At 47.8% G+C, this 27,255-nt stretch overlaps 1 protein-coding gene across 1 annotated transcript in view; it reads left to right on the top strand.

Annotated features, from left to right (window-relative positions):
- The first annotated feature begins 22,435 nt into the window (after nucleotides 1-22,435).
- The window catches only part of CHST8 (carbohydrate sulfotransferase 8), a 69,217-nt gene continuing 64,397 nt past the window's right edge, over nucleotides 22,436-27,255 (top strand). Inside the window, exon 1 of the mRNA XM_049621815.1 lies at nucleotides 22,436-23,477. The gene's annotated coding sequence lies outside the window, so the exon portion shown is untranslated. The remainder of the gene's footprint in view (nucleotides 23,478-27,255) is intronic.

Raw genomic sequence — 27,255 nt, 5'->3', positions numbered from 1 at the left:
TTTAACCTTCATACTAGTTTTGTGAGTGATTAAAGTGGATTGAGTGGGTATTTTTCTGTAAAGGACCTCAGGGTTGCCAAAGGCAGCCTCAAGGGCTGAGCTCTATGTGGTCACGGTGGCGCACACGCATATGTGTGTGTGTGTGTGTGTGTGTGTGTGTGTGTGTGTATCTAGGTTTGGACACACGACATTAGCCCAAATGGGTATAGCCAGCATCATTTCACCTTGAAGAATGATGTCCATAGGAGGAAGGTGAAGAGTATATTCATTTTTTTCTGTGTCCTGGCAGGCAATGGCCAGCCTCATGTGGATGTCACCCAGAGCCCTGGGTCTGGACTTGGCTGTGTGAAGGGCAGTGGGAGAAATGACATTGGAGAAAGCCTTAATGCAGCACCCAAACGGAATTTCCTCCCCTGCTGGAAGTTAGATCCAATTCACACCCTCGCGCAGCTTGAAGGCTGGCGCTGGCTCTGTTTGGTAACATCACAGCAAACGGCTGCCTCGTCTCTATTTTGGTTCTTGCCACTGCAGCTTCTTTCTGCACCTTTCAAAAAGTGTTCCTTCCTACTGGAAGGCTGGGGTGCCAAGCTCCCCCAGCTCCTTCCCATTTTGGTAAATTAAGGAACAAATGGTGCCAAATTGTCCTCGTCTCTTTCACAAGATTATTCGTAACCAGCTTATTTTCTTTTCCTCTATTGAGTGAACGCATTAAAACTAAAATTAAATCATTACCCGAAGCACAGACTACGATCCCTTTCATAATTACATCCTCTTAATTGGCATCTGAGGGCCCAGCTCATTTTAATGCTTGCTGGAAAATGTCTGAGACACGTTTAATTTTTTTTTTAGGTTTAAAGGTCAACAAGAATATCTTACCTTAATTTGACAAGTGTGCAGGAAATAATGTAAGACTGGTTTATGTTCAGGTAATGCACAAAGAAATCTATAAATCAAGCTGGGCGAATATTAGATGATGCCATATCGGAACCATCTGCCTTCATTCTCAGAAGAATCGATACCACAAAGAAAGCGCCGAAGATGTAGTGATTTATGCCCTTGTGTCGGGGGAGAAATATTGGCCATTTTTAGAGTCACTTCATATCATCCTAAAACAACAGGGCCTGAGGGAAAGAATGAGAGTGGCCATAACCCCACACATGTCAAGGAGCAAATCTGATGCTTGGCGTTTGATTGCCTCTGCTTGAGAAAGGATGATTCTGAGGTCCCTTCATGCCACGACTCTGCCTTCTCTGCTATTGTGTGTGGGAAGGCTGCCATGAACGCTCAGATAGTGCGGACGGGAATTAACTGAATTGCATCTGGGTGATTGTTGCGGGGGGTGGAGGCTTAGAGCTCAGGGACCCTGGGTTTTCCATGCTAGCATGCTGCTTAAAGCCCTGCCTTCCTTTCAAGAGCCTTCCCTGGCCTTCTTCATCACTGGGCTGGGAGAACACACAGCCTCCAGGAACTCTACCCTCTGTTACATTGGATGTTGGGGCGTGGCCCCAACCAAGATGTCTGAAATGGGAGGAGGTGCCGCGGCTTTGGGTGGCGGGAAGGAAAGTCTCTGAGCAGTTAGGATTTGGAAAAACAAGTGACGTTGTCTGACCACCTTTCCCAGAGGTGGTGGTCGACGGCAGGACTTCTCCAGGGAGACAGAGGAAGAGGAACAGATCAGGTGAGCATCAGGCAGGTGTATCAGTCTCTGGGGAGGGAGAGGAGGATTTGTAAGGCTTGAAAAAGAACATTTCATAATTGGAGAAATATTCTTGGGTGGGGGGTGATTCCAAGCATCAAGTTATATTTTCAGACTCAAACTAACAGAAAGTAAAGCTTTTCACAATTTATCCTGGTGGGTGGGGCTCTGCAGACTATGGAATAAAAGAGACTTTGGCGATTTCGCTCTGTGATACTTGTGTCTGATACACTGTGGACTGTCACTGTGCGTTTCTGTTGCCACGTGGTACTACAGTTCCCATTCCGTGTCATAAACAGAAGCATTTTCTGTTTTAAGGTGAGGATGGGCTTTGAGGAAAAGTTTGAGTTTTCTGTTTACTACAGAGCAGCACAAAAAAGGGACTGCGAGCCTGTTACATCTCCAGTTTTATCCTTTCCAAGAGTCGAAGTTGCTCCTAACACTACAAGCTGGAAATCAAAGTAGGATCATTTCCATCGCCACAGGCGCCAGTACACTGTGCCCATGACTTTTTGCGCTAAACAAACCCACAGACACATCCTGCTTCTCGGAGCCTGGGCATGGCTGGATGCCTGGCCCGCTACACCTCCCTCTGGCTGCCGGCCGTGGAGGTCACGTTGCCGTCTGCAAACCAAAACTGAGCATCAGGACCCTTGGTTTTGCTTTTCTCTGTCTCTTTTGGGGTAGCTGACGATGCTGGAGGCTCAGATCAAGAGCAGTGCATATCTGTTGCAAAGTTGAGGCACACCTTCCTTGAGGTGTTGGCACACTCTGGGCAGCGATGCCAAACCACCCTCATCCCTTAAATAGTATTGGACCAAGATCACATGTAATGTATTCTAAAACCTGTGGGTTTTATTTTTTTTTTTCTGCAAAACACCATTCTCTGCTTCACAGGAGAGGAGCTGATAGTGGAACACATCAGGATCTGAAATGCTTGTCACCTGTCTGTACGAACCCCTTGGTATCTTTCAGGACACAGCCCCTCTCGCCCCCATGGGGAAACCCCCATGAAACCGGCACAGGGGCAGCCAGACCTTGCCTGGGAGGAGAAGCTGAGAACATAGCCTGGTGGAGTTCATTGAGAAGGCCAAACGAGCGACTTAGCAAGAGGAGCGTGTTGAAAGTCTTGCAAAGAGTCAAATCTAGTATTTGGCTATTAGTTGTGATGAGTGGATGATAAAGGACCCCAGGCACAACCACCTGGGTATAGGTGACACATGGTTAAAAAGGTGATCTGAGGAGATGCTGTTTGTCTGAGCCTTGGAGACCGCTGATAGCCTTGGTGATGTCTCTGAACCGGAGTCAGGTTTCTTCGAAGTAAATGAGCTTAACTGGAAAGTAATATTAGACTTCCATTATAGGTGTTCTTGCAATGCCCAAATCAAGACACGGACTGTGTACGTATCTGTGTCTGTGTCTGTATATGTAAATAAAAAGGAAAACTTTACAAATATTTTCAGAACATGCCCCATCATTCCTCGCCAAAGCTTCAGCTTCTAGAATCTTGCCGATTTTTAAGGAAGACTTCAACCTCGCTTGCAAAGTAATTAATTACGTACACAGATAAAAGAAAAAAAAAAAACTGACCAAAACACCCACCCAAACCCAAGGCATCAAATGCCATGCTGTTTTCCTAATTCTGTGAAGATCTGAACGTCCGTGAATCCACAGTGCATACTGGGTTCTTTTGGTCCAAACTGAAATTGTCAAAGGTACTTGGTGACTATATGAGCTGAAGGTAGAACTTACCTTATTTTTAATCATCAGGGAAAAGACCAATTGCATTCAACTTTCAAGATGGACCATTCTGACTTGCTTGGCACTCAGCAGACAAGATTGAAGTAGTTTAGCAAACGCGGAACGTCAAAATAAATACCAGCCCTTTTGCTCATCGTAACACATACCAGTAGAGGTAGCCCAAGGCCGTCACTGGCTGCAGAGGCATAGTGCTGAGAACGGCTGCTTGCTTTCCCTTCTTGATGAAGCACTCGACAGCCAGTTCCATGGAAGCCCTTCCCAAGAATGTCTCGGTTCTCTGTGGGTCTGCCTGTAGCCTGAGCTCCTGAGATATTTCCCAGAGACCCTCGTTAGAAGCCTCCCCAGCTCCTCTTTACCGGCCTCCATGCTTTGCTAGGTGATGTGCGAGAGGGCATTGTTGCTCCCGCCCCAGGTGGATGGACTTGCCCGGGAGAGAAGCACTTTGGGGAGCTCTGGTCACTTTCCCAAAGTAGTCACTAACATGATGGAGCACTCCCTGTGTCCCTTATTGCTCGGTTAGTCCTTATAACAACTTGTGAGGTAGTCATTATTAGCCCCATTCTGCAGGTGGGAAAATCGAGGCACTGAGGGCTTAAGTATCTTGCCCGGAGTGACACAGTCAGTGAGTGATGGAGCCGGGATTTGGACCAGACAGCCTGGTGGCTCTAGGGCCCTCTTCCCACTCATCACTGTGTGTCTCACTGTCCTGTATACCAAGCCACTGAGCTTCCTGCACTTCCAGCCATGAAACCAAACAGGGAGGGCAGGCTTCATGTTGAGAGTGACTTACAGCTCTTTCAGGATCCAGAATACTCACATCAGAAAATCTCATGGCCAGCAAGTGGACCTAAGACACATTGATGCAGAGCATCAAAGTAAAAACGTGTAATTTTCAACATCAAAACAAAGTCCCCTTACAAAAGTGCCAGTTCTTGTAAAATGGCAGACACACATGTTCACATCGTATCCAAAATTTCCCACCCAGACTAATTTCTTCCTTGGCCTTCCTGCTTCTGCCTACCTCTGTGGCCGGAGGTGTCCTGCTGTAATCCAAGCCAGATAGTGTCCCCGTTTTACTCAGGATAAAAGGCACCTTCTTGTCAATGGCCCACCGGACTGGCCGCCCATTACTTCCCTGACTGTGTCTCCTTTCCCTCTTTATGTTCACTTCTCTCCAGATACACTGGGTGTAAAGGTATGCTCCCACTCCAGGGCCTTTGCCCAGGCTGTTCTCTAGAATACACATGGTTCAAATATCACCCTCTCAATGAGGCCTCCTTCTACCCACTTAGGTCTTGAGCCTCCAGTCCCCCCACCGTCCTCCTCACCCTGCTCTGTGTTTTTCTTTTCTCCATAACATTTATCACTCTCTCTTGTCAAAATAATTTGCTCATTTCTTTTGTTTATAGCACTTCTCGTCCTGGCTGTCTCTCTCCTGGTTGGTATTTAATTCTGTGAGGGCAGGATCTTTATCTGTTCTGTTCCCGATGGATCTCGATTGCTTAGAGCAGGGCCAGGCACATAGTATCTGCTCATTAAATGTTTACCACAGGTCTGGCTACCTCTAGAGGGGAGGGAGCAGGGGAAGTAACAGCATGGGTACTAAGGACACTCCAGATATTGATTATTGTTTTATTCTTTAAGTTGATGGTGAGTATACTGGTTGTCCCTTCCATTCTTTATATAAAATTTTTTTAAAAAATATTTATGTATTTTTGAAAGAGAGAGAGAGAGACAGAGTGTGAGCCGGGGAGGGGCAGAGAGAGAGAGAGGGAGACAAAGAATTGGAAGCAGGCTCTAGGCTCTGAGCTGTCAGCACAGAGCCTGACGCAGGGTTCAAACCCACAAGCTGTGACCTGAGCCGATGTCAGATGCTTAACCGACTGAGCCACCCGGGCGCCCCTTCACATACATATTTTGTATATCTGAAATATTTCATTTTGAAGAATCAAGCAGGGTCAAAAAGGCCAATTGTTACATGGTTTGTGTAAGTGGGAGAGTCCCCTTCCCCATGTGAGCATAGTGCCTCATTTTGGGGTATTATCTTAAGTCAGTGGCCGAAAATGGAAGTGCTCGGGCAGATGCGTTTGTAACGGGGGAGCTGCAGAGGGATAGAAAAAAAGGTGGGGCGGGGACTCTGACCATTAGGGCAGCTTCGCTTGGAAGGTAAACACAGTGAAGGGCACCCGAGCTGATTTGCAGAACTGACTGTCAAAGCATATTGGGGACAGAGGAGAAATGAGACAAGTCAGCTAGGATCACAACTGTCTGGGACTAGCTTCTCAGGGGAGGGTGCCTGGGGGCGGGTGTCAGATGACTTTTGGCCAAAGGGCCTGCGTCCCCTCTGTTGGCCAGAGGAGAACTGGAAAGAGGAGTGATGCTTCCTGAGCCACCAGGAAGGGCAGGGCCAGACCTGGAAAGACCTGGGTTCGGGGATCTGGCCAGAGATGTCAGACGGTGGACCCTTCTGGGTTGGGATTGACCTGAGCAGGACAGAACTCAGTGCTTAGCTAGGTGACATCCCGTGGCCCCATCAGATCCCCAAATCCTCCAAAGGAAATCCAGTTTTTGGATGTGTTTTTACTCCCGTTCCGTTTATGTCTGTGACACTGAAAGAATGAGCCTGTCGGCCTTGGGGAAACACTAGCCCTGACCAGGGCCTGTGGTCTCCGGGTGAGGCGAGCCACTACCGGCTCACAGCTGGGTGGACACATCTCGTCCCTGTGCATGCTGGGCAGCTTCAGTCCCTCTGATGAGCACGACTCCTTCAGAGGAGCGGCATTGATCAGGCCGGATGGAAAACAAGTGGCCAGGACTATGATGAGTGAATATTCATTTGGAAATGTCAATGCGCAAGGGGACATTATGCGTGCCGTGACTTGCCTGGCAGAATCGATTCAGGACCTGAGGTGAATCAGCTGTCTATGGGGGCTGAGGTTTCTGGCCAGGGACCCTGGGTAGTGTGGTGGGGGGGGGGGGGCGCGGAAAGGGGCCCGAGAACGTCATGAACAGTGAGGTCAGACATTTCCCATCCATCCCACCCCTCCACAGGACTGCCTGTGTTTATAGGGTGTGGGCATCTTGTCTGGGCCCTTGTCTTCAGGGGTCCCTCCCCGCACAGCGGCCACCAGGCCTGGAGACATCTGTGTGCATGGATAGGGGTTGAAAGCCCTGAGGACACACAGCTGCTGGGGGAGAGGGGGACCTGTTGAGCCTTCCTCAACCCAAGGGTCCTCCTCCCTCCTGGGCACACTGCGGGGAGGGGCTTCAAGATGTCCAGCTAGAGGCGATCTCCAGTCTCTAGCTGAGACCCTTCTCCCTGCTTCTGTCAGCACATCCCACCTCTGCAGAAGTGGGGGCCGGGGCCAGGGGAGGCTGGGAGATTTGGGGCCAGTGTCTTGTCTCTTCACCCTGCAGTGGGAGGATGGATGTTCGGATTCACCCTCTTCACCCTGGGAGCCCTGGTCCCTGGCTGGAAGCTTCCTGGACTGAGGTGAGAGGTTATCACTCTTGGCCTGGGAAACCAGGAGCCCTGCCAGGTGCACTGTCACCTGCGTGCAGTCCGCCTCTCCCCCCAGCCCCAATTAACCATCTGCAGGAGCTGCTATCAGCATGGGGGAGGGCTACGGTCCCCACTTCTCCGTGCAGACTGCTCAGCTAATGAGGGGGTTTGTGAAATTTTTAATTATGGCTTCCATGCCTGGCTTAATTATTTGCATATGGCTTTTACAAGTGAGAAGAGGGCGCCTGCGTGCCGTGCTTCTCCTCAGCCCCACGTTTGACTTTAATTAAAGGCAGAACCTGAGGTCTTTCCATCACTAATGATCGTGGAAAATTAGCTTCCAATTCCCAGGGGTCGCCAGAGTGATGCACCCTGAGGCGGAGAGGGGACGGAGGGGGAAGTGGAGCGGGAGGTACAGATGGCAGATGGCCCTGCTGGGCTGCCACTTCTGAGCTCCTCTCGGCCCACCCTCCCCCCGCCCTCGCCTGCCCTCCAGACCCCTATGGAAAGGGGGGCCTTGTTCTCCTCTGCCAGGAAGGAGGGCTCACCCCAGGCAGCAGCGGGCGGCAGGGGGAGCACTTCTGAGCTTCTCATGGTCATTGTCCTGGTGGCTACAAGGCAGAAGGATGAGAGCTTCTGAAATGCCCACATGCGTGCTTACACACACAAACACATGTCCCCTCACACACATGCTCACCCAGACACATAGACATGAGCCCTCACCCTCTCCATTCATAGGATGGCGTCACAAAGACACACGTGCATGCTCATCCATGCATGTGCACACACACACATTCACAGATGGGTTCACATGTGAGCCCAGGGCCCTCTCAAGGTCCTTCTTTGCTCTCACGGTCCCTCAAGGTCTCACTGAGGCCGGGGACCACTTGGGAGCCTGCGGGCCAGTGCTGCAGATAGGAGGTAGCTGTGTGGGGAGGGCAGGCCAACAGAGCAGGCTCAGAGAGGGCTTCTGAGAAGGATGGAGTGGCCCTCACCCCCTCCCTGCTGACAGACCAGGTCTGTGCTGACGTGGATCCAGAGTGTGCCTTCCTGGGCCACACGCGGCAGGGTTAGTCCTGGGACACAACACGGGGAACGGCAGACAGCACTTCCTTTGGACTTAGACCTGAATTCAAATGCGCCTCCGCTGCTTCCTCACAGTGTGGCCTTGAGCAAGTCACTCAGCCTCTCTGAGCCTCATCTGTAAAATGGGGTTAGTTATTCATGCAGCTTTTGTACAGAGCAAAGGGAAGAATGCATAGGGGACTCAGTAGCCAATTCTATGTCACCCCTTCCCCTTGTCTCCTAGTCTTTGAGTTTGAGGGTGCTGACCTCTCAAGACCAGCTCCAAGAAGGGCAGCTTCATCCCACTGGTCCCAGGCCTGCACCTACCAGCATGGGGCATTCCCAGCCCCTGGCATTGGGTCAGGAAGGTGCCGTCGGCTCAGGGTCCAGGAGTCTTATCTCATGGTGAGGGACGGGGCTCCCCCTCTCCTGCAGGACATAGCAAGGATGCCTGTAGGCTGGACTGTGGCTGTAGCCATCAAGCAACCATGTAGAGGCCATCTGAGGATAAAACCTGCCCAAGGACAGAGGAGTGGAGCCTCAGGAAGGACCCGGGTCCCGATGACACTGTGGAGCTACAGGATTCCCACAGCACATCCTGCTTGTCACAAGTCCTGTGTCAAACGCTGGCCTGACATTGTCTACACACAGTTGATGACAAGCACTGAAGCAGGCAAAAGCTTGTCTCCTGGCAGCTTGCCAGGCATGCTCATCCCTCCCCCTGCCCCCCAGACACTGCTGCGTTGTGCATGCCAGGGCTGAGCCTTCTCTACAAGGGCTGTGTTACTTTGCTTGGGCTGCTGTAACAGAATACTACAGACTAGGGGGCTTCAGGAGCCGAAATGTGCTGCCTCTCAGTCCTGGAGGCTGGGAGTCTGACTTCAAGGTGTCAGCAGATTTGGCTCCTTCTGAGGGTGGTCAGGGAGATGTGTTCCAGGCCTCTTCCCTGGATTCTGGGCATTTTCGGGTAATCTTTGGCATTCCTTGGCTTATAAATCTCTGTCTTTATCCTCACATGGCATTCTCTCCGTGTGCATGTCTGTCCAGATTTCCCCTTTTTATAAGAACAGTAGTCTTTTAGGCTAGGGGCTCATCCTAGTGCAGTGTGACCTTGTCTTAGCTAATTATCTTTGCAATGACCCTTTTTTCAAATTAGATCATATTCTGAGGTACTGGGGGTTAGGACTCCAACATGTGAATTTGGCAGGGGCAACACCATTCAACCCAAAACTGGTGCACATGAGTGTGTGTGTGTGTGTGTGTGTGTGTGTGTGTGTGTGTGTGCGCGCGCGCGCGTGCGCCATTGCTGGTGGATCCTGTGCCACTGCAGCGACTGTCCACCAGGCAGAGGCCAATGCCCTGTGCTGGAAGCCTGTGTTTCTGCATGAGTGCCATCCACTTACAGAGCGGTAAGACACAGCTCCTGACCAGCCAGGCTGCTGTAGCCTCTCTCCTCACCAGCTGACTCATAGGCTTTTTCTCCTCTCCGCTGATTTTGCACAAAACTCCTTGAATCATTTTTATCCAGAGGTTAGATGCCTTTCCCCAATATGGACTATGTTTTTCATGGCCACGGTGGCAATGGGTGGACCCTAGGTCAAATACAGCTTGGACATGAGTTTTGATTGGCTCAAGTCAGTTTAAAAAATGTGTCTTGCTTGCCAATTTGAGAATCAAGAAATTTCTGATTAAAAATCTAGGTTTCCAAACTAGAAGATCTGAAGGCCTGGATCTGCTACCAAGGGTCATTGGCCATGTCATTCTAAAAATAACTTTCATTTTTATAAAGTGTCATATAGTTAGTATTAGAAATGGGCTTCTTCAAACAAGTGTTCACTGAAGAACAATGATTGGCCACTCTGGTTCTCATTATGAAAGTGTATATTTCCACTTGTATCTTTCTCCTTGCAAATGCAAGACGTTAGGGCTTAAGTGCCCCTTCATTTGACACGGTGACACAAGGGCATGAGTGGGATCTCTGTGGGTGCCATCCTGCTATGGGATGCTCCCAGTCAGCTGACTGCTGCCTACATCCTTGCCCTAGCACTCCAGCCTGGCAAACATACCGAGGAATACCATGTCTAGGGATCATTAAAGACTTAGCACATTTTCTGCCTGTGTCCTTGAGGCCAAGAAATGAGAACGCATGGACATGTGACAGCAGAAAAGAGGCTGAAGGCTCAGGGAGAGAAAAACCAGACTCCCTTGTGTGTTGTTTTAAGGTAAGCAAACAAGTCTGCAAAGCCATTTGGAGACAAGGGCAAGACCACTGGGGGGAGCATGTGCCCTGCAGGGAGAGGACTACCCAGTGGCCTACCCCACCTGTCCTGAGCCTCTTCCCTCTACCCAAGGACAGTAGTATTCGTCACAAATAGCCCTGTGGTATCAGTCCACCAAACCAACTCACTGTTGGGGAAAACTGAAGCTCAGAAATGTAAGATGATACCCAAAGTCTTCTAGTGAGAGAATGTAGTGCTGAGTGGCAAATACTTGGAGCCCAGGTCTCTTTCCTTTACACTAGTCTCTCACTGTTACCTGTGTTAGAAGAAAGCCCAAGGGCTCCAGGAATCCACGGGCGAGTGTCACAGCTGACCTGGGGACCAACAGGGGATGGTGAGAAATGAGACTGAAGGCAGGAGAGCAGCAGACAGTGGATACTCAGTGGGCCTTGTGGGATATGCTAAGACATTCAAACTTGGACCACTGGACAATGGGGGGCCCTTAGACCCTTTTGAACAAGAGAGTGGCAGCTGCTGTCCTATGGCCACTCTTGTGGAGGTAGGGAGCTGTCCAGGCCCTCGGTGCTGAATCAGCCTCACTGAGGGCCTGAAAAAAAAAAAAAAAAAAGATGGACAGGACACATGTAGGAGGAGTGGGGAGAGTGGGGAGTGAGGGTTAGGGTGGACCCACATTTCTGACTTCCCAACACCCTGTGGTGAAAGAGGGAGAAACCATTGAGGATCAGTGGGGTAGAGGAGACCCGAAGCACAGGATGTCCCCTGGAGAGAGATATGAGGCAGAGACGCATGGAGGAGGCAGGCTCCCGTCTTATGCATAGCCACTCATTAGAAGCTCCAGGTTATTCACAGCCCTGGCCCCCTCCCAGTAGCCTGAGGGAGACCCAGTTCTCCACAGAACAACCAGGACAGGGCCAACAGACTTGATTGCTCTGCCATATTCTTAGTCTTTGAGCCCCCAGGTTGGAAGACACCAGCTGTTCTGAGGAGAGCTCCAGGGTAAATCATGCTGGACTCGTGGGGATCAAGAATGTGATGATTAGCCATGGAGCCAGCTTAGAGAGGCCAGCCTCTCCCAAAGGGGATGGCTGTGCATGTGAACTGTGCAGACCCACAGGGTACACCTGCTGGACTCCACATGACCTCAGCCCAAAGGACCCAGCTGGTCCTAGTGTGCAAGGATCCCTCCCCCTTCTCCCTCCTCTTACTATCTCTCTCTTTGCTCACCGCACATTGCCCAAGCACCTACTCTGTGCCAGGCATTATTAACAGCTGGGAATACAAAAGCAAGTCCTCTGGGGCCTCCCTGTGCCAGCCACAAGGAGAGGGATTCCCTGGAAGGAAGCCAAACCTCCTTGCCATTCTCTCTTCTTCTGGAGTCTATGGATTGCCGTTTGCAGCTTGGAGGCATCTGCACCCTGCCAGGGGCCAGGGCATTCTAGGTTTACTCATACACTCTTTTCTGTCCATATTATACCCCAACTTTCAATTTTGAGAAGTAAATATGCAATTTTTTCCCTCCCTATAATTTTGCCTGCTGTGGCTGTGGATGTCAGAGCAGCTGGAAAATGTGAATAGCTCAGTGCTTTCTAAAAGTAAAAGAAGGCCGTGCAACATCATACATTGTCTGCTGCTCTTGGCAAAATCCAGTGGCTCTGTTGTGGCGGGGGGGGGGGGATGCTCTCCAGGCTGTACTGTCAGGGGAACTTTTAACCCAAATAATCCATGCCCCCACCTTCCATTAGCAATTAGATAATCACCAAGAACTAAGCATGTGTGTGCACACACACGTGCATGTTGCAGGGATGTTAGTAGAGGTGAGGTGAGGGTATCTGCTTACGCAGTCAGACTTTCTGCGTGTTCCCCTGGAGACTTTCAGACCTTCATGTCTCAGTAGCTGAAGGTCAGGACAGTCTGATCTATGCTTTTGTCTGGGAGAAGCGGTGAATGGGGAGTGGAAAGGCAAGATTTGAGTCAGGCAGATCTGGGATGGCTTATGGAGAGTGTAACCTTGGCCATGTTTAGTCTCTCTGGGTCTTAATTTCATCATCCGTAAATTGGTGGCAAAGTTGGGAGATGTGCTGTCCAGACCCCCTTCCAGAACACACTGACCACCCATGAGATTTGTTGTCAGCAACCATCCCCCAGCTGTCAGCTCCTTTAGGATCTTCTTTGGCTGCAGCAGTAACTGTCTGATCTGCGGTCATGCCTTTCTCTGGGCATGCCACATCCAGGTAAGGCATAAAGGTGCAGCCATTTCTGCCTGCTACAGGACACTCCCATGGGCTACACCTACTTCAGAGCTCCCTGCCCAGCCTGGGTTGGACCAGCATCCCTGTCTGCCTTCTCCTGTTCACCTTGGCTTCCTCCCTTTTCCCTTCACAGATGTTGATCCTTAATTAACATCTTGCACCCCAGACTCCATCTCTGCATCTCCTCACAGAGAACCAGACCTGTGTCAAGTAGGGAGAATGATTTTCACTTCAAGAGGTTATTGTTCAAGGGGCTCCTGGGTGGCTCAGTCAGCTAAGCATCCGACTCTTGATCTCAGCTCAGATCTTGATCTCAGGATCGTGAGTTCAAGCCCCACATTGGGTTCCATGCTGGGCATGAAGCCTACTTAAAAAAAAAAAAAGTGGTTACTGTTCAAAAGTGAAATGGGATGTTTATATAGTATTCAGCATGGTACCTGGAAGGTTAACAAAGCATAATACACGTCTATTCCTTCTCCTTTTCTTTCCCTAAAAACTATGACACTAAATCCCATTCCAGACCTTGAGCAGTTGTTCATAGCCTGTGCTTTGTAATATTGGCTTGGAGAAAGTGGCCCTGAAAGTCTGTGCTGCCTGCTAAGTTTGAGGGCCTGGTGGAGGACTCTGAAGCCAGTCTTGTCCCTGTGAAGTTCATTATCCATGGATCACATCAGCCCTCTTCAAGGTTCCTCACTGAAAAGAAATTGAGCATGCAAATGCTCTTTTATCATAATCACCACGTATCCACAGGGTAATTCATAAAAGAGCTGGAAATATATTGAAATTCAATATTGTTTGAGTCCAAATCAATATTAATAATTGTTTGCATTTTTAAAGTGCAATTTGCAATTGAAAAATGCACAAAGATCAACCAGTAGTTGCTAACACATCAAATTTTCCTATTAAAGGCATAGTCCCTTAACTTTAAAATGTTTCTTTACAACAAAAGGTGGCACTGATCCATGAAAATGGTTATCTATTATTTACATGCACAACATTAGAATTTGTTTCCATTATGCATGAGTTGAAAGGCCAGTTACTTTTACTTTTAAGTTCTTGTTTTTTAAAAAATTAGACGTTTCATTTTGAGATAATTTTAGATTCACATAACAGTTGTAAGAAATAACACAGAGAAATCTCACGTACCGTTTTTCCTGTTTCCCCCAGTCCATCTTATAAAATTATAGTACAATATCACAATGAGGATATTGACATTGATACAGTCAAGATACAGGACATTTCCATCACCACAAGGGTCCCTCATGTTGCCCTTTTAAATTCTTTAAAAATTAAAGATTTTTAAATGACAAAGGTGATGATGGATACAGTGGGATCCCCATCATTAGCCTTGTGTCGATTTCTGCCTTGAAATGTATTCTATCACTAAATGAGGCACTGTCTCAGCTGGGCTCAGTGTAGATGTTGAAACATGGAGAGCAGTGGTCATCTAGGGAGGGAGTGGCCTCAGCTGGGAATCACCTCAGCCAGGCAGGCCTCAGGGGAGCAAGACTTTGTGGCTTAGAAAGAACCTGAGAACACAATTTCCAGATTAACACTTGCATCGGAGCCCTTTGCTCCCTCCAAAAGGTCAAAGTGGTCTTAAAGGGAAACAGCTTGGCAGCTTTGGTCCATTGGAGCCCAGCAGCTATCCAGATTTGTGGCAAGAGACAGGTGGCAAGTGTGGATAAGGGATGTCCTAGCCAAAGGATCTCCTGCTCTGCCTGAAAGAGGCCTCGTGTGAATGAAATTCACAGAAACGCCTTTCTGTTTTGACATTTGTCTCATACCAGAGCTGCAAGGAACTTGAGAACTCATCTACAATGGATATTTTGGATGCAGACTGACTCTGAGATTAGTGAATTAAGTCATGAGGGTCCCACAGCTGATGGGGGGGAAAGGGCAGCCAGACCTAGAACCTGGCGTGGGCTCCCACTCTGAACCTGCTGTCCATCTCATGATATCTAGCTGCTTTGTTCAGGCTGCCCGAGCCACAACCCCAGCTCCCCCATGTCCTTCCTGGTCATGTTTCACATGACCATGAACTTGACCATTCTCTGGTCCTCAGCTCCTGGGCCCACATGCAGTCATCTGTGGCATGAGTGAAACTTAACAGGAAGAGGTGATTTTGGCTCAGTATCAAGTTTTAGTTTGCTTTTGTTGATTTTTTTTTATTGTGGTAAGGTACACATGATATAAAATTTACTATTTTAATCATTTTTAAGTCCAGAAGCATCAGATACATTCAAATTGTTGTACAGCCATCACCACCACCCGTCTCCAGAATCTCTTTCAACTTCCCCAACTGAAACTCGGCCTATTAATTAACAACTCCCTGTTCCTCTCTCCCTCACGGCCCCTGGTAACCACTATTCTGCTTTCTGCTTCTGAATTTGACTGCATGGAATCATACAGTGTTTGTCCTACTGCAAATGGCTAGTTTCACACAACATAATGTCCTCAACGTTCATCCATGTTGTAGCATGTTGTGTTCATTGACTTGTCATGTGTTTGTTTTGTCTTTAGATCCATATATAAATGAGATCATATGGTATTTGTCTTTCTCAGTCTGAATTATTTCACTTAACATAATATCCTCTTGTTCCATCCCTGTTGTTGCAAATGGCAAGATCTTATTCTTTTTTATAGATGAATAACGTTCCATCATGTGCTTGTCTGTATGTGTGTATACACACACACACACACACATACATATATATATATACATACACACACACACACACACACACACACACATATATATATATATATATATATATATGCGCACAACATCTGTTATCCATTCACCTATAGATGGACACTTGGGTTACTTCTATGTCTTGGCTATTACAAAAATGCTGTAGTGACTGTATATTACCTTTTCGAATTACTGTTTTTGTTTTCTTCAGGCAAATGCCCAGAAATGGAATTGCTGGATCATATATGGTAGTTCTATTTTTAATTTTTTGAGGCACCTCCGTACTGGTTTCCACAGTGGCTGCACCATCTGCATTCCTACCAACAGTGCAAGAGGGATCTGTTTGTCCATATCCCCCCCATATCCTCTCCTTGTTGTATCTTTGTCTTCTTGATGCTAGCCCTTCTGGCTTATGTGAGGTGATAGCTCATTGTGGTTTTGATATTCATTTCCCTGCTGATTAGTGATGGTGAGCACCTTTTCCTGTGTTTTTTAGCCATCTGTATGTCTTTCTTTGGAAAAATGTCTATGCAGGTCCTTTGCCCATTTTTTAATTGGATTATTTGTGGGTTTTTGTATTGAGTTGTATGAGAGCTTTACATATTTTGGATATTAACCCCTTATCAGATACATCATTTACAAATATCCTCTGCCATTCAGTAGGTTGCCTTTTCATTTTGTTGATGGTTTCCTTCACTGTGCAAAAGCTTTTTTGTTTGATGTAGTCCCAGCTGTTTGTTTTTGCTTTTAATTTGCCTGGGGAAGCATATCCAGGAAAATAATGCTAAAGCCAATGTCCAAGAATTTACTGCCTGCGTTTTCTTTTAGGAGTTTTAGGGTTTCAGGTCTTATGTTTAAGTCTTTAAGCCATTTTGAGTTTATGGTTGGTATAGTGAAAGAAAGTGGTCCAGTTTCATTCTTCTGCATGTAGCTGTCCAGTTTCCCTAGCACCATTTATTGAAAAGACTATTCCCTGTTGTTTATTTTTGCCTCTTTTGTTGAAGATTAATTTATTATATAATTGCAGGTTTATTTTTGGGCTCTTTATTTTGTTCTGTTTATCTATGTGTCTATTTATGTGCCAGTCCCATACTGTTTTGATTACTATAGCTTTGTAGTTTAGTTTGAAATCTGGGCTTGTGATACCTCCAGCTTTGTTCTTTCTCAAGATGGCTTTGTCTCTTTGTGCTCTTTTGTGGTTCCATATAAATTTTAGGATTATTTGTTCTGGTTATATATAAAAAATAATATTGGTATTTTGATAGGGATTACATTGTATCTGTAGATTGCTTTGAGTAGTATGGACATTTTAACAATATTAATTCTTCCAATCCATAATCATGGGATATCTTCCTATTTATTTGTGCCACTTTCAGTTTCTTTCATCAATGTCTTATAGTTTTCAGAATATAGGTTTTTCACCTTCTTAGTTAAATCTATTCCTAGGTATTCTATTCCTTTTGATGCAATTATAGATGGGATTGTTTTCTTGATTTCTCTTTCTGTTAGTTTGTTATTGATGTATAGAAACACAACAGATTTCTGTATATTGATTCCATATCCTACAACTTTACTGAATTACTTTATTAGATCTAATAGTTTTTTGGTGGAGTCTATATACAGTATCATCTGCATGTCATCTGCAAAAGTGGCATGCTTCTTCCTCACCAATTTGAATGCTTTTTATTCCTTTTTCTTGTTTGTCAAATGTTTTTTCTGCATCTATTGAGTTGATCATATAACTTTATCCTTCATTTTGTTAATGTTTTGTATCATGTTGATTGATTTGTGAGTGTTGAACTATACTTGCTTCCATGGAATAAATCCCACTTGATCATGTTGAATTATCCTTTTAATGTATTTTTGAATTCAGTTTGCTGATAATTGACTGAGGATTTTTGAATCTGTGTTCATTAGGGATATTGGTCTATAATTTTTGTTTGTTGTAGTATCTTTATCTGGCCTGGGTATCAGGATAATGCTGACCTAATACAATTAATTTGGAAGCATTTTTTCCTCTTCTATTTCTGGGAATAGTTTCTGAAGGATAGATGTTAACTCTTCCTTAATTATTTGGTATTGCCAAATTCACCTGTGAAGCCATCTGGCTCTGGACTTTTGCTTGTTGGGAGTTTTTTGGTTACTCATTTAATTTCATTACTAGTAATTATTCTGTTCAAATTTGCTATTTCTCCCCGATTCAGTTGTAGAAGATTATACGTGTCTAGCAATTTACGCATCTCTTCTAGGTTGTCCAATTGTTGTCATTTTTTTAGTAGTCTCTTATAATCCTCTGTATTCCTATGCTACCAGTTGTAACTTCTCTTATTTCCAATTTTATTTATGTTGGTACTCTCTTTTTCTTGATGAGTCTGGCTAAAGGTTTATCAATTTTGTTTATCTTTTCAAAGAAACAGCTAATAGTTTCATTGATCTTTTCTAATTTTTTTTCTAGTCTCTATTTCATTTATTACTGCTCTGATTGATTTTTATTATTTCCTTCCTTCTGCTGACTTTGGGCTTTGTTTGTTCTTTTTCTAGTTCCTTTAGGTGTAAGGGTAGATTATTAGAGATTCCTCTTGCTTCTTGAAGTAGGCCTGTATCACTATAAACTTTCCTCTTAGAACTGTTTTGCTGTGTCCCAATGATTTTTTAACCATTGTGTTTTCATTTTCATTTGTCTCCATGCATTTTTTTTTTGTCTTCTCTTTGATTTCTTTGACCTCCTCTTTGATCCATTGGTTGTTTGGTAGCACATTGTTTAGCCTCCACATGTTTGTGTTTTTCCCAATTTTTTTTTTGTAATTGATTTCTGGTTTTACACCATTGTGGTTGGAAAAGATGCTTGATATGATTTCAATCTTAAATTTATTGAGAATTATTTTGTGACCTAACATATGATCTATCCTGGAAAAATGTTTTATGTGCACTTGAAAGGAATGTGTATTCTGCTGTTTTTAGATGCAATATTCTGTATATATCTGTTAAGCCCATCTGGTCTAATGTGTCATTCAAAACTGCTGTTTCCTTATTGATTTTCTGTCTAGATGATCTAGCCATTGATGTAAGTGGGATGTTAAAGTCCCCTACTATTATTGTATTACTGTCAATTTCTCTCTTTATGTCTGTTAGTATTTGCTTTATGTATTTAGGTGCTCCTGTGTTAGGTACATAGATATTTTCAATTGTTTTATCCTCTTGTTGGATTGATTCTTTTACCATTATATAATGCCCTTCTTTGTCTCTTGCTACAGTCTTTGTTTTAAAGTCTATTTTGCTTAAGTATTGCTAACCTAGCTTTTTTTCCTCTCCTTCCTTCCTTCCTTCCTTTCTTCCTTCCTTCCTTCCTTCCTTCCTTCCTTCTCCTTCCTTCCTCCCGTCCTCCTTGTTTCTTTCTTTCTTTCTTCCTTCCTTCCTTCCTTCCTTCCTGACTTCCTTCCTTCCTTCCTTCCTTCCTTCCTTCCTTCCTTCCTTCCATTTTCATGGAATATCTGTTTCAATCCCCTCAGTTTTCATCCCCTATGTGTCTTAGGTCTGAAATGAGTCTCTTGTAGGCAACATATAGATGAGTTTGCTTTTCTATACATTCAATCACCCTGTGACTTTTGATTGCAGCATTTAATCCCGTTACATTTAAAGTAATTATTAATAGTAGGTACTTGTTGTCATTTGTTAATTATTTTTGTGATTGTTTTTGTAGTTCTCCGTTCCTTTCTTGTTCTCTTGCTGTCTTCCCTTGTGTTTGATGACTTTTAGTGTTATACCTGAATCCCTTTCTCTATTATAGGTTTTTGATTTGTGGTTACTATGAGGTTCATCTATAACATCCTATGTATATAGCAGTTTATATTAAATTGATGGTCATTTAAGTTTAAACACATTATAAAAGCACTATTTTTTTTACTCTCCCCTCCACATTTTATGTATATGATGTCATATTTTGCATCTTTTATGTATCCCTTGACTAATTTTTGTAGATATATAATTGATTTTACTACTTTTGTGTTTTAACCTTTATATTAGCTTTATAAGTGATTGATCTATTACCTTTGCTATATGTTTGTTTTTACCAGTGAATTTTTTTCTTTCATAATTTTCTTGCTTCTAGTTATGGTCTTTTCTTTCTTCTTTCTGAAGAATTCCCTTTAGCATTTCTTATAGGCCAGGTGAGCAAACTTTTGTTTGCTGGGAAACACATGATCTCTCTTTCCATTCTGAATGATAACATTGCTGGGTAGAATATCCTTGGTATAGGTCTCTTCCTTCCAACACTTGGAATGTATCATGCCATTCGCTTCTGGCCTGCAAAGTTTCTGCTGAAAATTCAGCTGATAGCCTTATGGGGCTTCCCTTGTAGGTATCTTGTTTTCTTTTGCTGCTTTTAAGATTCTCTCTTTATCTTTAATTTTTGCCATTTTAATTATTATGTATCTTGATGTGGACTTCCTTGGGTTCATCTTGTTTGGGGATTTCTGTGATTCCTGGACCTGGATGTGTGTTTCCTTCCCCAGCTTAAGGAAGTTTTCAGTTATTATTTCTTTGAATAAGTTTTGTGCCTCTTTTTCTTTCTCTTCTTCATCTGGGACCCCTGTCATGTGAATGTTATTATGCTTGATGTTGTCACAAAAGTACCTTACCCTATTTTAATTTTTAAAAAATTTTTTTTCTTTGTACTGTTCAGTTTAGTTGTTTTTTTACTACCCTGAATTCTAGGTCACTGATCTGCTCTTCTGCATCCTCTGTTCTGCTGTTGAATCTTCTAGTTAATTTTTCATTTCACTTGTATTCTTCAGCTCCGACAGGTTCTTTTTTATATTTTCTATCTCTTTGTTAAAGCTCTTACTGAGTTCTTCCACTCCTCTCTTAAGTCTGGGGAGTACTTATAGCCATTAATTTGAATTCTTTATCAGATAGATTCCTTATCTCTGTTCTGTTTAGCTTGTTTTCTAGGGTTTTGTCTTGTTCCATGTTTGGATCATATACCTCTGTCTCCTCACTTTGTCTGACTCTCTGTTCGTTACATATGGATATATGTGGTGCTCCCCTAAGTGGGCTGCGAGCACCCTCCTGTTGTGACTGGGCTGACTGCTGAGGGTGCAATGGTGGGTGGAGCCAGTTTTCAGTCTGACTGTCTGCAGGCACACTGGTGGGCTGGGCTTGCCTCACATGCAGTGGGCTGAAAGAGCCAACTGAGCTACTGTGCACACTGGTTGGTAGGGCTCATTCCCCACTCCCTGGGTCAGGATTTGCTCTGGAGGTGTGCCAGTTCTGACCAGAGCTGCCTGCTGGGTGTGGCAGGTGATAGTCACTCTGGAAGGGCACAGATCCTGGCTGGGGCTGCCCAGTGTGAGAGCCGCTTTGGAGGGGCACCTGCTGGTGGGTTGGGTTGAGTGGGGCTAGTCTGCAGGGAAATTTGGGGGCAGGGCAAGATGCTAGCAAGGTAGAGGGAGAATGTCAGAACTGGCTCCCACCAGAGTCTGCCAAAGCAGAAGGAGGACAAGAGAAAGAGTACCTGCCAGCACTTCCATTCCTGGAGGAAACTCCTACATATCCTGAACCCTCCAATATACATCCTAAAATTAGTCAATAAGTCCCCTTCATGAACACCCCAGGCACTTTTTAAACTGCTACTTCTGGGGGAGCCTGGGTGGCTCAGTCAGTTGAGTGTCTGACTTTGGCTCAGGTCACGATCTCGCGGTTCGTGAGTTCGAGCCCCGCGTCGGGCTCTGGGCTGATGGCTCAGAGCCTGGAGCCTGCTTCGGATTCTGTGTCTCCCTCTCTCTCTGCCCCTCCCCTGTTCATGCTCTGTCTCTCTCTGTCCCAAAAATAAATAAACGTTAAAAAAAAATAAACTGCTACTTCTGTGCTGGGTCTTGGGCCCAATGATATAGTGCATTGGCCCTTTAAGACTAGAGACTCAGTTTCCTATAACCCTCCAGCTCTTCTGAAGGCAGGCCCTGCTGATTTTCAAAGCCAGACATCGTGGGGGCTCATCTTCCCTGTGGAGGTCCTCAGGGCCAGGGGTGCCTGGTGTGGGGCTGGGTCCTCTCACTCTGTGCCTGTGTTGTCCCTCCTGTTCATGGGTTGCCACATGGAGGGCTGCATTCCCAACTTCATCTCTTTGGCCTTCTTTTTATGTCTTTAGCTCAGGAAGATCTGTTTGGCCAGTCTTCAGGTTTCCAGAGTGAGCTGTCACACATGTAGGTGTTGCCTTGGTGTGTCCACAGGTGGAGGTGAACTCAGGATCCTCCTTCTCCACTATCTTCCCCCACTCTCTTCACTGACTTTTGATCAACACATTCAAACTTTAATTTTGTGTAGGGAGTTTCCTAGTGTAATCCATTTTATGGCATCTAAATGACTTGTGTATTTGTTTGTACATATATAATATGCATTAATACATGGGCGTGTATAGCGATAGAGTCCACATTTACCTCCACGAATGTATTAGTCTTCAAGCCCTGTGATTTGAAATCTGCCCTACCAAACTGAGGATACAGAAGTGGCATCCTGGTGTTGAGTGTGTGCTGGGTATGTGGGAGCTTCCAGGCTCCATCAGGCTCTCTAACGGAGCTCACTTCCTTGCCTCTTTTCTCACAGGATTGGGCTACTCTTTGGACGTAATTCTAACCCAGACCTGATCAAAACAAACCCACAGCTCCCTAAAACATGCATGACATTTTAGAAATTCCAGGTTCATGGAGTGCCTCTCTTCAGATGGCCCAGACACCTCCATCTGTTAATCCATGCTCATGTCACACAAGGCACAGGTTATGTTGGTCCCATTCCCTGTGCCAGGCACTGTGCAGGGAATACAAAGATGAGAGACCTCGATGCTGCTCTCAGGGCTCTGAGGGTCTGAGATAGGTGTGTGAACACTCTCCACGTGGTAGGAGAAGGGCTGTAATTGAGGTACACATGCTCACAGGATTGGGGGTGCTGAATCCCCATCCCAGATTCTGCCAGGGTAGGACTCAGTTTCTCTACCTACTGAATTACTATCCCCTACCCTGCTTCATAAAATTCCCCGAAGTCCTGGGCAAGAGACTGCATCCATGGTGTGGTCCTACCCCTGAAAGTAATCAAGGGCATTGTAGCTTATGGCACCTTGGCTGGGCTCTCAGGACCCCCTCGCTGCAGCTGCGTGTTTGCAGGCTTCCCTTCAGGCTCTTTGTGTAAGCAGTGGTGGGAAGCCATGCGGTAGCATTCCTAGTGGGTCTGTGGGGACAAGGCTTCGGGGCTGTTTGAGCCCGACTTATGCCTTGGCCTCCGCCTTAGGGCTCCCTTTCCTCTCCCCCTACCCCCAGAAGAAATCATGGGGGATTGGAGAGAATCCCTGCCTTGTAGTGAGGAGGATTCTGGCGGGTGAATTACCTCCCCGAGGAGTGGGGTACAGCCCTGTGCGCTGGGGTGTGCTGAGGCTGGGCCTAGGGCATTTCAGGACCTAGGTCAGCGCTCTCCCGTGTCCAGCAGGGCTGGAGTCTGCAGCCCCGCCCCAGAGTCTGAGCACTTGCAGCCATTCGTCACCCTCACAGAGCATTGCAACTTTATGCCTACGCATGAAAACTGGAGGGACTCATCCCAGAGTTTGCTGCCGCCGCTGCCGCCGCTGCTGTTAGAACAGTTTTAATTAGCTGCAGGATTTTAATGAGCTGAAATCAAGAAGAACCCCATCTCAGAAGCAAGCAGGAGCCGCACACACGGAAGAACTCGTCTGACAAAACAGATGGAGGTGGTGTTCTCAGGGGACTGGGCTGTGTGCTCCGTTTCGGTGAGGAGCAAATGAGTTACTGAGGCCAGGAGGCTGCGGAGGAGAGGCGGGAGGTCAGCCCCAGCGCAGGAGCCTCGGCAGGGGCAGAGCGGAGGCACAGCCCCCTCTGCCGCTCCGGTGGAATGCTTGGTGCCGGATTCAAGGTGACGGCAGTGCCTGGCTCCATTCTCCTCAAGTTGCCATAGCAGCCTCTCTCCCGATGAGCAGCTCCTCCTGGAGCCCTCAGCCGGGAGGGACGTCATTGTTCGCTCCTGCCCGTGCAAGGAGGAGACTGACTGGACAGAGAACTTTCTGGGGCCCGGGGTCCACACACCAAGTGGGTGCTCCCATGGGCACATGGCCGGATGCCTCCGGCTGTCTCCAGTGGGGCACGGGAGCGGGTCCTCACAGCCAGAGGGGGTCCTCTGGGTGACTGGCCTCCAGGCCTTGGAGCAGCCGCAGCCAAGCGTGTCCTTGGAGCCATCCGTCCATCCGCCTGCCGGCCTGTCGCCACTGGAGGTGCGTGTGTTTTGGCTGAATTCCCAAGTCCTTGCTTGTGCCCTAAAGTGAATTTTCCCAAGAGACAAATTTTTAAATCAGATAAATAAGGAAATGGGAGGAATCCTTGGCCTTGACCTGTGTCCCAGGAGGTGTTTACAAGATTAATTGGATTTTTTTTTTTCTTACAGTAAAAAATTGGCAATGCCATTCAGGCCTCAGGGAGAGAAAGCCACCGGGAAAACGAGGGATTGTGAGCACAGGACCTTCTGGAAACTGAGTGGGCTGTTTATTTTTCTTGCCTCACTCCTCCCTACTCCACCCCCAGTTATTTGAATTGTCTTATTGTCTGTTGGTCTTGGCAGAGAGGCAGGGAGGAAGGGGAGGGTCTTCCACTTGTCATTGGAGCCGAGTGCGATGCAGTGTGTCCCAGATGCGAGCAGAGGCCTGTGAATGTGTTTACGGGGCCCTGGGCAGCCTGGCCCCAGCCTGTGACGGATCATAGGGTCCACTTCCCAGGCAGCAGCTGGACTCCCAGGAGAGGGAGGTGAGCAGCCTTTGGACCAGCATCTTCCCATTGCCTTGAAAATAACGTGTGACTTTGAAGACAAGGACCCTCACAGGAACAGTAGGGGATCAGATGTGCACACTCTCTGAAGTGTCTGGTGATCTCCTAGCTCCCCTCCACCTGTAAAGGAAGGAGGTTCCTACAGATTCTGTGATGTTGGCCCCCTCCTGGGGCATTGAAGACCCAGCCAGACTGCAAACCAGCGACCCAGGAAGGGAGGCATGCTAACCTTTTGATTCCCATTTGCACAGAGCAAGGAGTTAGCTGGGTAGGTGGTCTCCAGTGAGAACAAACACCGAGAGGAAGGTCTCAAAGGGGAAGGCTGAGGTCTGATGCTTAGGGCTGGCCAGGGAAAGCCATGCATGGCTCTGATACCAGCTTCCCTCCCTTCACAGAGAGGGTGCTGTGTTCTCTTGGAGGGGGGCGGGTGTAGAGGGGTCAACAAAAGGGAGGGTCTCTGAAATCAGACACTTGAGTCCCTGATGCTCTGGCTATGGTGAAGGTGCAGGTCCTGGGGCTGGTTTTCTTCCCCTCTCCCCAGATTTGGGGGCAGAGATGTGGTCCTCATCCTGGTTCCACGCACATGGGCTGCTGGGGCCTGGTTCCACGTGGTGGGTTTGGTTTGGGTAGGTTCAGGAACAAATGAGGACAGGTCGTTGCTGCGGGACAGGGGTAGTCAGTACTGGCTTGTATGGTGACAGTGTGACAATTAGGGAGAAGAGGGGGCTGGCCAGTTCTTTTGTAGTCACTTGTGCAGTGCTATTGACCATAAATAATGCAATGATGATCGCATGTGCTTCTGAGTCCCCCCCCCCTTTTTTTTTCCATCAAATAGAGCCTTTGGGTTGAGATTGGGTGGCATTTTATTAACAGTTTTGCCAGGTAGCCCTGTGCCCTAGCCGTAAACTTGCCGTTCTTTTTCCCCTCCTTCCTCTCTTTCCCTCACCCTAGGTCAGATTGGTCTCCTGACCACGTCTGTCTGACTCAGGAGGCTGGTGTGGCTGCAGGCAGTGTGTCACCACCACGGCCAGGATAATCAGGGTTTTGCAGCAGTTTCTTTACAGCCGGGGCCTTGCTGGGGCCTGTTGATGGAGTGTGTGTGCCGTGGCATATGTGTGTGTGTGTGTGTTAATATGTGTGCCTCTGCTCCAGAAAGGTCTTGAGCTGCTCCCCTTGCTCCCTATCTGAGGGTCTTGTCCTTGATGAACCAGTGTGTGTGACATTGTTCCCACTCTTCTGACTCCTTTCTGTGACTGCATGGGCCCCCCCCAGGGGTTAAGCCAACTTCTCTGGGGCAGGAGGGCCCAGAGTGAGGGCCAGAGAGAGCAGCTCCGTCTCCCCCCATCCTCTCCCACACCTTGGGGCTGGCCAGGGTGGTCCCGGCACACAGTGCCTATCATTACGAAGGGAAGGGCTTGGGAGACCTTGGGACACAGGGCATCCTATGGGCAGTGTTGAGAGTGACCTTGCCCTTCAGTGGGGCCTGGGCCTGCATGGCTGCACCTGTGTCTCTGCAGGACAATGGGCCAGGTCCCCAGGACCCATCCCGGGCAGCCGTAGAGGGAGAAACCACAGGCCCCCACAAGGGACTCCAGGGTCTGAACCTTTGGGGACAGGTGGCTGCCTGTTTTTACCCTGTGTAAGCCCCGTGGGTGTCCCTGGCAATGGCAGGAAGCAGCAGTCTTTCTTGGGGTGGGGCGGGGGGGCGGGGCATTGGAAGGGAAGTCAGGGCCAACTTCAAACCTGGAGCCAGCTCCAGAGACAAAACTGAGCCCTGCTCAGCGCTGCCTCCCAAACATCAAAGCTGGGAGGTCGTGGGAACCACCTGCTCAGCACAGCCCAGAGAGCCCGGCGTTCAGGCGCGTTCCCCATGCATAGAGGCCTGGGGCAGGTTAATTAAAGTTAACTGAGTGAAAACATAATTACAGTGACTGCAGAGGGGAGAAACCCAAACCTGCAATTTAACACTCTTCAGCACCAGAGCTTTGCTGAGGACAGTCTAGTCCTTGGGAATCTTTGTCTGGGCCTGGGAGGGAAGGGCTCCTCTTACCACTTCCTGCCTCCTGCCCCCCAGGAGCATGAGGACACAGAGGGACCATAGCTGGGGCTTCCTCCCCCAACGCCTGGGTGCCTGGTCAAGAATGGGCTCCCTGACCAAATTACTGTGCCTGAGAAGACCCCCGGGAGGGAAATGACCCTGTGCCAAGCAGCACATCTGGCCTGGGGTCCCCACCACCCAACTATGATCTCAGAGGCTGCTGGAAGCTGTCCCCCTGGCCTCTACCTCCCTGAGCACTGCCCTGTGCCAGGGCTGGGGAAGCTTCCTACAAGCCTGTTTTTGTAGAAAGAGGGTGGTATCTCTAAGCCCGAACTTAGGAAGGGGCAAAGACGAGGGCACAGAGCAACCTTCCACCACCAACAGGGGAAGTTCTGGAATGCCATGTAGCATGGCCTCCTGTGCAGATCCCTCTCCGGCCCCTATCCTGCTCCACCCATGCCTCCCCCTGCTGCAGGAACTTACATCCTTCCTATGAGCAAATGGCCTTGGGGTGCCCCCCTCTTGACCCACAAGCTTGGCCCATTTGGAGTCACTGGTTGGTATTTCTGTGCCCTTCAGGAGGAACCAGGGGGAGGGGCAAGTCACCCGGGCATGCTCTGGGTCTGCAGTGGCCAGAGCAACAGGTGTCACAGGAATGTTGTCACCGGTCTCTGAGCCTGGGATCTGTCAAATGCAAGTCAGGCTGCCTCAGCTCCAGGCCAGAGGGCCTCATAGTGGGAGTAACTGTGATCGGGCCAAAGCTTCAGTTCCCACTGATGTGACGGAGTATCCGGTGGGGTCTCCATCCTACCAGCCCATCCGTGGGTCAGGGCGGCACAGCTCTGGCTGGTGAGGGGAGCAACCAGGAAGGGGAGTCTCTGTCCCTGGTAGCCTCTGGGCCTGGGAGGCTCCTTCTCAAAGTATCTCACTCTGTGGAGACACTTGTCCCCAGCATCCTGCAGGGAGCAGCCAGGGCAGAGAGATCCAAGAGCTCCTCTGTCCACCTGGACAGTTATAAGGGACAAAGGCCCAGATTGCTGCCTCTTCTAGGGGCGTAGACCCTTTCTAGGGAGCACACCTGCTCTGTTGGAAGCTCAGAGAGCCTGGACAGTGCAGGGCCCATTACAGGCTCTGGGCCTCAGGGCTCCAGCCTGGGCTTCCCCAGGCAGAGGCCGGGGAGTGTCTCTCTCCAT

This window comes from Panthera uncia (assembly GCF_023721935.1).
Source record: "Panthera uncia isolate 11264 chromosome E2 unlocalized genomic scaffold, Puncia_PCG_1.0 HiC_scaffold_19, whole genome shotgun sequence".
NCBI lineage: Eukaryota > Metazoa > Chordata > Mammalia > Carnivora > Felidae > Panthera > Panthera uncia.
Note: the sequence above shows the minus strand (reverse complement) of the source record. Positions and strands in the feature narration are given on the sequence as shown.